This window comes from Mesoplodon bidens (genome assembly GCF_964165515.1).
Source record: "Mesoplodon bidens genome assembly, chromosome: Y".
Lineage (NCBI taxonomy): Eukaryota > Metazoa > Chordata > Mammalia > Artiodactyla > Ziphiidae > Mesoplodon > Mesoplodon bidens.
In genome coordinates, this window is record NC_138180.1 from 43,595,721 (window position 1) to 43,606,908 (window position 11,188).

The 11,188-nt window shown below is 44.2% G+C and overlaps 1 pseudogene across 1 annotated transcript in view; it reads left to right on the forward strand.

Moving 5' to 3' along the window:
- LOC308609675 (ubiquitin-like modifier-activating enzyme 1) overlaps positions 1–10,665 on the forward strand; it is a 44,569-nt pseudogene extending 33,904 nt beyond the window's left edge. The window contains exons 7-19 of the transcript in view: positions 77–232; positions 2,672–2,838; positions 2,961–3,157; positions 4,786–4,850; positions 5,072–5,267; positions 5,929–5,990; positions 6,113–6,299; positions 7,959–8,045; positions 8,452–8,544; positions 8,668–8,849; positions 9,136–9,237; positions 9,342–9,414; positions 10,529–10,665. The product of the transcript in view is annotated as a ubiquitin-like modifier-activating enzyme 1 (transcript). The remainder of the gene's footprint in view (positions 1–76; positions 233–2,671; positions 2,839–2,960; positions 3,158–4,785; positions 4,851–5,071; positions 5,268–5,928; positions 5,991–6,112; positions 6,300–7,958; positions 8,046–8,451; positions 8,545–8,667; positions 8,850–9,135; positions 9,238–9,341; positions 9,415–10,528) is intronic.
- Positions 10,666–11,188: the final 523 nt, after the last annotated feature.

Here is an 11,188-nt window from a genome sequence, read left to right on the forward strand (position 1 = left end):
TAGTGAGGACTGAGAAGTGGTTTTGTTACCCAGTGACCCTAACCATCTTGTGTCTCTCTTCTTGGCCACCTCCCAGGTGGGTGCAGGGGCCGTTGGCTGTGAGCTACTCAAGACCTTTGCCATGACTGGGCTAGGCTGTGGGGAGGGTGTGGCAATCACCATTACAGACATGGACACCATAGTAAAATCCAATCTGAATCGACAGTTTCTGTTCCGACCTTGTGATATCAAGGTGAGTGGAATGGATATGGTATGTGGTTCAGCTTTGTTTTTCACTTTTCTCCTGTCTTTTTCTGGTTATCTGTCTTATTGCCTTTGGACGTTTTTTTTCTTTTTTTTTGGTATGCGGGCCTCACACTGTTGTGGCCTCTGCCATTGTGGAGCGCAGGCTCTGGACCTTCAGGACCAGCGGCCATGGATCATGGGCACAGACGCTCCACGGAATGTGGGATCTTCCTGGATGAGGGAACGAACCCATGTCCCCTAAACGGCAGGTGGACTCTCAAGCACTGTGTCACCAGGGAAGCCCACCTTAGGACTTTTTTGTTTGTCTCTTTCCTTCAGTTCTTACCTTATTTCTTTTCTCTACCACTCATTCTTTCTTCCAGGAGATATTTATTGAAAACTTATTACATCTTTCATTTGTGAGTTTAAACCTGTCCCCAGCCATCTTTTTTTTTTTTCTTTGGTTTTTGGTTACGGCTAATGTGGAACTCTGGAAGCTAGATTATAGAGGGATCTATCTGGGGCGTCTCTGTAAAGTTCAGTGTTATTTTGCCTGCCCAGTGTTTATCTTTCCTTTCATTTTATCATGCAAATACTAGGTACTACTTAAGTAGTTAGAACATATAAGACAGCAAATGAAAGGTTTCTGCTTTTTTCTAGTGAGAAGACATAGTAAATGAGAGATTCACTAATGCAGTGGAGGTTGGCAGCACTCTTTCCTCAACTCCAAAAGATCACAACTCTTTTAAGAATACTAAGACATTATGTCCTTTTTATCCTCATTTTATCAGGTGAAAGGGTAATTTTCCACTCTGTTCTAGGAGGCTGTCCATAACCCAAAAACACAGAATTTTCCAAATGACCAGACCAATTCATGATGATACAGAACTGTGCATTAACTAAAGAGCCATTCAAAATACAGAGAAAGACAGTGCGTATTGATGTGGATCAGTATTTTACCTTTCAACTAAACTTTAAAGAAATATCGCTTGTCAAGTTTTGATATATATATAATTTTAAATATCAACAGTCATCTGAAAATGTTATTGATTTTTTTTTTCTGTGAGGCTGGATATCCCTGACATCTTTCAAGCAAAACATGTAATACATTAAAGTCAGTAAATAACGAAAATTCAGCTATCTTCTAAGACATTATATAAGTAAAATTTGTAAAACTGTAAATACAGATTGACTCCTGTCATTAACGCTTTGTATTGGAGTTTCTTTCATAGTGTTTTTGTATATAATGGAATTATTCCATATATATTAATTAATTAATTAATTTATTTTTGGCTGTGTTGGGGCTTCCTTTCTATGTGAGGTCTTTCTCTAGTTGTGATAAGCGGGGACCATGCTTCATCGCAGTGCGCGGGCCTCTCACTAGTGCAGCCTGTCTTTTTGTGGAGCACAGGTTCCAGACGCGCAGGCTCAGTAGTTGTGGCTCTGGCCTAGTTGCTCCGTTGCATGTGGGATCTTCCAAGACCAGGGCTCAAAAACATTTCCTCTGCATTAGCAGGGAGATTCTAAACCACTGTGTCACCAGGGAAGCCCCTCCAATTTTAAATGGAGTAATAATATTTTAAAATGTTCTCAGATTAAATATCAAACGTAGGAAATCCTGATAGCTGTGCATCAGATAAAAAAGAAACCACAAACTTTGTTTTAACTTCATTTTGGACAACTGCTAGAGCAAATAATAAATACAATAGCACTGTATGTGGTTAGAACATAACAAGGTGAAACATACTGTGTAGGGGCAAGAATGAAAATCAAGATATAGAACTGGAAGTGCCATGAGAGGGTGGTTTGCAGTGTGGTAAAGGAAATCCACATTGGAAAGGTGGTATAACCGCAGAGAATTAAAGATGGTATACGAGAACAGGAAGAAATCTCAGGGAAGAGTATGCCAGGTGAAGTTAACAGTGTGAGCAAAACCCTGAGTTTGGAATATGACTGCTATGTTTAAGGAGTAGAGACAGAGATAGATCATGGTAAGAGAGAAGGTTGTCAAAGGAATAGGGACCAGCTCATTTCACCCTTAGTGAAAGTGGGAATCAATAGAGGGCTTTGCGGAGAGGAATGTGATCTGACTTGGACTTTCAGAGGATCCTTTTTGTTTTTGTAAGTTCAGAGGACCTTGGTTTTCTTTGCGTGAATGCATTCCAACTCGGGGTGCTAGTAACGAAAAACAGTGGATGTTCGGTAGACAAAAGAACAGATACTCAACCCATTGTCTCCTATTGTATCACTGTTTTCCTTTTTTATTCACGCCATTCCTCATTTGTCCCAGCCCAAGCTGTGTGGCATTTGTCATAGACCACAGAGCCTCCTGACCTCAGAGCCTAGGTCTTGTGCATCATTACTTAAATCAGTTTTCAGAACAGCTCTGTAAAGTTTTGTTGGGTGATTATGTGAATGACAGTTCTGTTTCTCCATCACTACCCAGAAATTGAAGTCTGATACAGATGCTGCAGCTGTGAACCAGATAAACGCACACATCCGTGTGATGAGCCATCAGAACTGTGTGGGCCCTCACACAGAGCATGTGTATGATTGATAAATTCCTCCAAAACCTGGATGGTGTGGACAATGCCTCGGACAATGTGGATGCCCGTGAGTTTTGGGGATGGGTGAGGACGAGGCGAGAGTAATGTGTGTGTTTTAGGGAGTGTGTGTCACCGTGTCCTATCCTGATGTTATTTTCCCCACCCTCACCTGCTGCAACTTTCTCACAGGCACGTATATGGACTGCTGCTGTGTGTTGTACCGAAAGCCTCTTCTGGAGTCAGGCACACTGGGTACCAAGGGTAATGTGTAAGGGTTTATCCCCTTCCTGACAGAGTCATACAGCTCCAGCCAGGACCCTCCTGACAAGTCCATCCCCAGGTGCACACTGAAGAACTTCCCGAATGTCATCGAGCACACTTTGCAGGTGATCAGCCTTGCAGGGAGAAAGAGGTGGAACAGATATGTACTGGGACAGTGTCTCAGTTGCCAAACTCTTGTTATTCCGATGATGAAGCCTCAGTGTATGTAATATCTGCCCTCTCTTTAACTCTCCTTCACTCACTTTAAACCTAGGAGCCTAACGCTTTTCATAATGATTTCTTTAACTTGAAATTTTTATTTTGCAAGCATACAGGGAAGTATTATTTATACCATGTGAAATACTTTATGTGAGAAGTGTATATCTAAACGGTGAGGATATGTTTCTTTGTGTACAGGATACTATTTTGTCGTTGAACAAAATTAACTTAATATCATCTCTGCTAGTTATTTAGATATCTCTAATATTAAGTCCATATTTAGGAATAATTTTCTAATTGTTTCCCAAAATATGTTTAATAGTTTGTCAGCATAGTTGGGTTTTATAGTACACATACATACAAAAGAGCATAACTCTCATGTACATTGACAAAGTAAAAGCACCCCATTAACTGGTCCTCAGAACTTGGCCCTAATTACAGTCCCCTTTCAAACCACAAATAACCATCCTTTTATCAAAATGATTCTTAACCCAGTCTTTGAGGCTATGTTTAGGAAGTATGGGAACAGGAAGAAAATGAGCAGTAACAGTTCAGTCTGTCACTTTTCCTTCCAGAAGGGATGAGTTTATACTTGTGGAGTCAGTTCAGTATGTGTCTTTCTCCCTTTCCATGCATCCCATGTTGGTGTGTGTGTGTGTGTGTGTGTGTGTAGGTACAGAGAGACGGAGAAGGAGATGTGTTTGTGTGTGTGTGTTCATTTCTATACATATAAATCCTCTACTAGGTTATGGTTCTATTATTGTGTTTCTCTCTACCCAGTATGCAGAAAGGCCAATAAAAAGGATTTTAAAACTAATATACTATGTGCCCTTGGACTTAACCACTTCATGCTTCAGATTCCTTATCTGTAAAATTGGAATGACAGTAGTAACTCTCACAGGAATTCAGAAAAACATGTATACTTAATATGCCCTTGTGACTTTCAAACTAAGCTTTAAATGTGTACATGTTTGCTTATTTCTTATTAACTCCCTGAGGTGTAGTTTTACTGTTACAGTGTTTGTCTTTAAAATGAGGAAACACAAGTAAAGATATACCTGATTGTCACAAGACTGTGGCACAGCTGGCCTTTGAACCTGGATTTCGAGCATCAAGGTGCTCCAGATCACTTCACCAGTGACTATTTATCGACCTCCAAATTCACAGGGGTCAAACCTCTATCTTAATTTCTTCCCAGTCCCCAGAACCTGCATAGGGATCGTTCATGTTTTATTCTTGGTGTGAACTTTTTCTTGAATTGATGCATGACATACCTAGGGTAATGTGTACATCTTAATAAATTCTGCATGAATGTACACTTGTGTGTAAACCTCTTCCCAGATTAAGATCATAGGTTTTTACATTGAAGTGGTGAGGGCTTGACAAGTTTGACCAGACAGATTGGGAGGGTTTTCTTCCTCTGTTCTCCCATAACAGCCATGCTCTTCCTATTTGCTGTATTTCCTGATGGTGGTCCTAAGGCCTACAGAAACTTATTTGTTTCCCATAACCCACGTAGTGTTGATTTGCTCTGTCTGCCGTGGATGAGTTTGAAGGTCTCTTCAAGCAGCCAGCAGAAAACGTCAACCAGTACCTAATGTGAGTAATTCTGTCCAAATCCTCGCTCACCGTGTCTGCTGCCTGTCAGTCAAAGCATTCTGTAACCAGTGTAACACTTAGGACCTGGTCTACTTTTCAAATAATCTAATGATTCCTTGGGCCTTATACATTTGGGAGTCAGCACTGACTTTTCATGCTGTTAAGCTCCCTCTGGGATCACTGTGTAACTCTGAGTTTGTGTCCTCTCTAATTCTTGATAGGGATTCAAAGTTTGTGGAGCAAACACTGCACCTGGCAGGCATCCAAACCCTAGAGGTGCTGCAGGCTGTGCAGCTCAGCCTGGTGCTTCAGCGGCCACATACATGGGCTGACTGTGTGACGTGGGCTTACTAGCACTGGCACAACCAGTGCTCCAACAACATCAGACAGCTGCTGCACAGCTTTCCTCCGAACCAGGTATTACACTCTTCTGGGCTCCACTTGTCAGAATAGGCTTACTGGAAGCAGTTTGTTACACGCTTTTGACATGGTTCATTGCAGTTCATCCATTTGTGGCAAGACCACCAAGTCCCAGAGATCTCATTAAATGATTAAGTGAGTGATTTTTGAAGTCAAAGACCTGTTCCTCCCAACCTCTCTCCTCTACCTGCCCAGCCCTGTTCTCTCAAGCAACATACTTGGTACCTATTTCCCTTAGATATGACATGAGTCATTCCAGATTCCCTGTCAGGGCTATAGAGATTGTAGAAGAGAAATTTTGGTGTTAAGAGCACAGGACCTAGGTGGCTTCAAGTCTCAACTGCATTTGATATTGGGACTAATCATGTATTTTCTCTCTGTGCCTTAGTAGCCTCATGTAGGAAGTTGGAATAATGGTGACCTAATTTCATGAGAGTTCTATGAGGGTTGATTTATATTTACTAAGTTAATAAGTTAAATATGTTACTACACGACTGGCAATCCATAAAAGTTTCATAAATAGCTCTGTGTCTGGCACAAAGGGAGTGCCCAGCGATATACTAATTTGGGACTTCCGGGCTTGAAAATGAGGAGTCACAATTATGAGAAAGACCTCTCCTCTCAGGTCCCACTCTCCCACATCTTTCTGTTTTCCTAGCTTACAAGCTCAGGAGCCCCTTTCTGGTCTGTGCACAGCCGCTCATCTTTGATGTCAGCAATGAAGTCTCCTCCCTCAGGTCTCCTACAGTCGGGTCAAATGTGGGTACGTGGATGGGAAGGAGGCTGCAGCTCCTTAGGTAAGTACTGATATGCTTACCCCTCCATACCTTGCCTTCTCTTAGCCCCTGCATCTGGACTAGGTGATAGCTGCTGCCAACCTGTTTGACCAGGCCTATGGGCTGAGGGGCTCTCAGGACCGAGCTTCTGTGATGATACTCATTCAGTCTGTGCAGGTCCTTGAGTTCACCCCGAAGTCTGGTGTCAAGATCCATGTTTCTGACCAGGAGCTGCAGACCACTTCGTGTGTTGGTGAGGATGTTTATCTAGTTGGCCTAGAGCTAGCATCCTACTTATCACCTACCTATGCAAGCCTCCCCTGTACTTGTGTTTTGCCACTGGCTCTGCTCTGAGATCTCAGGCCTGAGATTAATCCACACTGTCCTTTGGTCCTTGCTTCTTCCAATTTAAAATAAGGTTGGTTGGTTGAGGCAAGTTCTCTGATGCCCTACTACTTTGTTCTTCCCACTGTTTCTCCCTCAGGTGCACCAGTTGTCCAGCTCTTTTCTGTGTGTATGTTTGCTTTGTTTTGTTCTTTCTCTGTTTCTTTTTGTGTCCATATGCAGGGACAAATGGATATGATCTTTACCAGTAGGCTCTCTGCCTTGATTTCTTCCTTGATTCATTTCATTATAGATCTCCTCATCCACCTCCCCCCTTCTTTGGTATGCCTGTTTACCCTATTGTTATTTATTTATTTACTGATTTATTTATTTATTTAGGCTGTGTTGGGTCTTCATTTCTGTGTGAGGGCTTTCACTTCTTGTGGCTCACGGGCCTACTTGCTCTGTCGCATGTGGGATCTTCCCAGACCAGGGCTCGAACCCGTGTCCCCTGCCCTGGCAGGCATATTTTCAACCACTGGGCCACCAGGGAAGGCCTAACCTATTTTTAACCTCCATATATCTTTCCTCATCTCCCTCTCTAGATAGCCCTCCTCATCTCTCCATCTCTAACTACCCCCCAACTCAAATTTCCCCCCCCTCTACCGTATTCTGTCTCATGCTCTGTAAGTCTTCCTCTACATTTCATCTTCTTTGGATATATCCTTCAATTTCTTCCTCTGTATATCTCTCCCCTCCTGATGTATCCCCCGCATTTCCCTTCCGAAATAACTACTCTCTCATGCTCCTCTTTGTATATTTTCTTTATTTATCTCCCTACGTGTCTCCCTTTCAGGTGTTTTGAACTTTCCCATTCTCTGAACGTTCTCATAATCTTCACATTTATCCTCCTTGGTCTCCCTCTTCAGATTTTTTTCACGTCTCTCCCATTTCATATTACTCTCTTCTTTGCTGTCTGTACACTTTCCCCCTATGTTCCTTTCTGTATCTCTTATCCCTCTGTCTCTTGTTTTCCCTCGTATCTTCCTTCATGTCTCCCCATCTCTCTCTATGTCTTTCTCTTGAAGTATGTTCTCATTGACTCCTTTTTTTTTTTTTTAATTGTGGTAAGAAACACAAAGGATTTACCATCTTTAAATATAGTAGACTTCCAGTTTGGAAGGCTTACTATTTAATGGAATGGATTTTAAGGCTTAATATTTCATTGGATGGATAGATCACATTTTTCTGTCCACTCATTCAGCAGTGAACAACTTCTGTGCTTTCACCTCTTATCTGTCATGATTAATGCTGCTGTCTATATCCTTTCTTAGTGGCTTTACCTGTTGCCCTCAGTGTCTCTACAGATCTCCATGTCCCACACACCTGTCTACCTTTTTCTTTTCTGACATGTTTTCTGCCCTATCTTTCCCCCTTCTTTTCTCTTTCCCATGATGTCTCTCCTTTTCAAATCCTTTATCTGCCTGAACATCTCTGCCCCACCCTGGATTCCTGCTGGCACCTCAGACCGTGAACAGGGATTTAACATGTATCTAAGGACTAACGTGTACTTCCTCCCTTTCCGCAGTGGATAATCACCTGCAGGAGCTCAAGCCATGCTGACCAACCAGAGAGCCTCCCTGGGTTCAAGATCTACCCCATCAACTTTCAGAAGGTGCTGTGATGGGGACCTCAACCGTGTATGAGAAATGGCTGAGCCACCCTAAGCTTTATTGGGGATTACAGGCCTGACTGTAATTATGTTGTTGTTGTTGTTTTCGGTACGTGGCTTTCTCTCTCTTGTGGGCTCTCCCATTACTGAGCACAGGCGCCGGATGGGAAGGCTCAGCAAACATGGCTCCTGTGCCCAGCCGCTCCCTGGCATGTGGGATCTTCCCCGACTGGTGCACGGACCCGTTTCTCCTGCATCGGATGACCCAAGTATCTTTTGTGGTCTGGGCTAGTATTTGGCTGGTCTGGCAGGTAATTGAGGTGAATATACCTCAGTTCCCAGTATCCAGGAAAACGTTTTCTCCTTAACTCTGTCTCTCCTGTTCTTCCTCTGTCTCCACTCACAACAGGATGATGACAGCAACTTTCATATGCATTTCATTGTGGCTGTATCGAGTCTCCGGGCAGAGAGCTATAACATTCCCCCTGCTGACCGGCATAAGATTACAATAGTCTATACCTAACCCTGCATCCTTTTCCAAGTTTAACTCTGCCACATTTGAAGTCTTCTCTAGACCTTGAACGTCTCTAACAACTACGTCTTCTCATCACCTTCTGTATTACAGATCAAGCTGATTGCAGGGAAGATCATTCCAGCCATAGCAGCTATAGTTGGCCTTGCAGGTCTGGAGCTGTACAAGGTAGTTCAGGGACACCAACAGCTTGAGTCCTATAAGAACAGCTTCATCAACTTGGCCCTTCCTTTTTTTTCCGTTTCTCTGAGCCCCTTGCCCCACACCATCACCAGGTAAGGGCTTGCTTTTATAGAATCCTTTGGTGTTGCCCATCAGTGATTGATGCTATGTGTGTGTGTGCATGCGTAGAAGTTGTGTGTATCTTATTTCGGTAGAACTGGCTCTAGTTTTCATCATACCTGGTGAGAGGATTTTTTAATTTTGTGTATCCTTTGTTCATTGTTTGAACCTGTGCAAAGTAGGAATGGAACTGGCATGTTTGTGAAATGAAGAGGAGCGTATGATTAGGGCTTGCTCCCATTTTACTCTTTGTGCTTTACTCTGTGCTTTGTCCCATAATACTACAACCAGCAGTGGTCACTGTGGGATTGCTTTGAGGTACAGTGGCTGCAGCCTAATGGTGAAGAGATGCCCCTCAAGCAGTTCCTTGACTATTTTAAGGTAAGACCCTTTCACTCACTGCACCTGTGGTGGTGGTTGCCCAGGTTACTGGTACTGTCCATCCCAGTGACCCTGTTGCCCCTCCTCGTTTCCACCCTCTTCAGACAGAGTACAAGTTAGAGATCATCATGCTGTTCCAGGGTGTATCTATGTTCTACTCCTTTATCAAGACAGCAAGTAAGATCAAAGATCAACTCAGGCTTGAGTTGGGTCAGTGTGCAAACAGAAACAGGTCCTGCCTGGGTTGGGAAACATCAGCTAGCTATGCAACTCATCTTCACTGTTCTCTTAACTTTGTCTCTGTAAGTCTTTCCTCTCTGTTTACTTCACAGACTCTCTTTCTCCTCACCCCAGGATGTCAGCAATAGTGAAACGAGTATCAAAGCAAAAGCTGGGACACCACATTCAAGCACTGTTTCTTGAGCTGTGCTGCAACTAGAGCGGCAATGATTTGGATGTCCCCTATGTACGATACACCATTCGCTATTCCCTCTACACCCATCTACCTCATTCTCAGTCAAATCAATCTATTTCCCTTTCTCTTATAGTTGTCGCAAATGCTGAGCCTTAAGTTCTTCTGAGGACTTTTTGTTGTTGCTGCTGCTTTCTACTGTTTGGAGTTGGAATTCTTAATAAAGAGTTATTAATCCAAGTGTGTCATATCCTTCTTTTGTCAAACGCCCGTACCCTGTTGTCTGTGGGAAAGACCAGCCTTTCTTTAGCTCTGCAGGTTCAGGTGATAGTATGAAAGGCTCAGCCCCTCCCACCAGCATGGAATTTGCCTCACATCCAAGCTTATGAGAAAAGATTAAATCCACCTGTTCTGGTAAACCATTGGTTTGCTATTTTTTCCTTTGTCCTCTCTGTTTAAAAAGAAATAGAGGGGGAGTTCAGTAAGATGGCAGAAGAGTAAGTCACGGAGATCACCTTCCTCCCCACAGATACATCAGAAATACATCTACACGTGGAGCAACTCCTACAGAATACCTACTGAACGCTGGCAGAAGGCCTCAGGCCTCTCAAAAGGCCAGAAACTCCCCACATACCTGTGTAGGGCAAAAGAAAAAAAAGGAAAAACAAAGACAAAAGAATAGGGATGGGACCTGCACCAGTGGGAGGGAGCTGTGAAGGAGGAAAGGCTTCCATACACTAGGAGCCCCTTTGTGGGCGGAGACTGCTGGTGGTTGAGGGGTGTAGCTTTGCAACCACATAGGAGAGCACAGCAACGGGTGCGGAGGGCAAAGCAGAGAGGTTCCCACACAGAGTATCGGTGATGACTGGCACTCACCAGCCCAAGAGGCTGGTCTGCTCAATGGCCGGGGCATGCAGGAGCTGGGAGCTGAGACTCGGGCTTGGGTCAGAGCGCAAGGAGAGGACTGGAGTTGGCGGTGTGAACACAGCTTGAATGGGTTAGTGCAGCACGGCTAGCCGGGAGGGAGTCCGGGAAGAAGTCTGGAGCTTCCAGAGAGGCAAGAGACATTTTCTTCCCTCTTTGATTCCTGGTGCGCGAGGAGAGCGCTACTTAAAGGAGCTCCAGAGAAGGGTGCGAGTTGTGGCTATCAGCGTGACCCCAGAGATGGGCATGAGATGCTAAGGCTGCTGCTGCCACCACCTAGAATCCTGTGTGGAAGCACAGGTCCCTCCTCATGCTTCCGTGAACAGGAAGCAGAGCAGCCCGCCAGTGTCAGGGTCCCGAGATCCAGGGACAACTTCCCCAGGAGAATTAATTGTGCACCTCAGGCTGCTGCAAAGTCACGCCAGGTTTGGACACCACAGGCCAGACCTGCATCCATATGCCTCCATCCCCACGGCCTGAGAGAGGCAGAGCCACTGAATCAGTGGCTCCTTTAACCCTGTCCTGTCTGAGCGAAGAACAGACACCCTCAGGCAAGCTACATGCAGAGGCAGGGCCAAATTCATAGCGGAAACACAGGAGCTGTGCGAGCAAAGA